Here is a 1,750-nt window from a genome sequence, read left to right on the forward strand (position 1 = left end):
GTTGGGTTGGCATATTTCGAGATTAGGATTTGTCACTCCGACTGTCGGAGAGGTATCTCTGGGCCCTCTCGGTAATGCACATCACTTAAGCCTTGCAAGCATTACAACTAATGAGTTAGTTGTGGGATGATGTATTACGGAATGAGTAAAGAGACTTGCCGGTAATAAGATTGAACTAGGTATTGAGATACCGATGATCAAATCTCGGGCAAGTAACATACCGATGACAAAGGGAACAACGTATGTTGTTATGCGGTCTGACCGATAAAGATCTTCGTAGAATATGTGGGAGCCAATATAAGCATCCAGGTTCCGCTATTGGTTATTGACCGGAGACGTGTCTCGGTCATGTCTACATTGTTCTCGAACCCGTAGGGTCCGCGCGCTTAAGGTTTCGATGACAGTTATATTATGAGTTTATGAGTTTTGATGTACCGAAGGAGTTCGGAGTCCCGGATGAGATCGGGGACATGACGAGGAGTCTCGAAATGGTCGAGACATAAAGATCGATATATTGGACGACTATATTGGGACATCGGAAAGGTTCCGAGTGATTCGGGTATTTTTCGGAGTACCGGAGAGTTACGGGAATTTGCCGGGGAGTATATGGGCCTCATTGGGCTATACGGGAATAGAGGAGAGAGGCCAAAAGGAAGGAGGCGCCCCCCCCCCTCTGGTCCGAATTGCACAAGGGGTGCAACCCACTTTTCCTTGTTCCTCTCCCCCTCTTTCCTTCTCTCCTACTCCAACAAGGGAAGGAGGAGTCCTACTCCCGGTGGGAGTAGGACTCCCCCCTTGGCGATCCCTCCTCCTAGGCCGGCCACCTCTCCCCTTGCTCCTTTATATACAGGGGAAGGGGGCACCTCTAGACACAACAATTGATCTTTGAGATCTATTAGCCGTGTGCGGTGACCTCCTCCACCATAATCCTCGATAATATTGTAGCGGTGCTTAGGCGAAGCCCTGCGACGGTAGAACATCAAGATCGTCACCACGCCGTCGTGCTGACGGAACTCTTCCCCGACATTCTTCTGGATCGGAGTCCGGGGATCGTCATCGAGCTGACGTGTGCTAGAACTCGGAGGTGCCGTAGTTTCGGTGCTTGATCGGTCAGGCCATGAAGACGTACGACTACATCAACCGCGTTGTGCTAACGCTTCCGCTTACGGTCTACGAGGATACGTGGACAACACTCTCCCCTCTCGTTGCTATGCATCACCATGATCTTGTATGTGCATAGGAAATTTTTTGAAATTACTACGTTCCCCAACAGTGGCATCCGAGCCAGGTTTTATGCGTAGATGTCATATGCACGAGTAGAACACAAGTGAGTTGTGGGCGATATAAGTCATACTGCTTACCAGCATGTCATACTTTGGTTCGGCGGTATTGTTGGATGAAGCGGCCCGGACTGACATTACGCGTATGCTTACGTGAGACTAGTTCTACCGACATGCTTTGCACACAGGTGGCTAGCGGGTGTCAGTTTCTCCAACTTTAGTTGAACCAAGTGTGGCTACGTCCGTCCTTGCGAAGGTTAAAACAGCACCAACTTGACAAACTATCGTTGTGGTTTTGATGCGTAGGTAAGAACGGTTCTTGCTAAGCCCGTAGTAGCCACGTAAAACTTGCAACAACAAAGTAGAGGACGTCTAACTTGTTTTTGCAGGGCATGTTGTGATGTGATATGGTCAAGACATGATGCTAAATTTTATTGTATGAGATGATCATGTTTTGTAACCGTGTTATC

This window comes from Triticum urartu, chromosome 5, assembly GCF_003073215.2.
Source record: "Triticum urartu cultivar G1812 chromosome 5, Tu2.1, whole genome shotgun sequence".
In the NCBI taxonomy this organism is placed as follows: domain Eukaryota; kingdom Viridiplantae; phylum Streptophyta; class Magnoliopsida; order Poales; family Poaceae; genus Triticum; species Triticum urartu.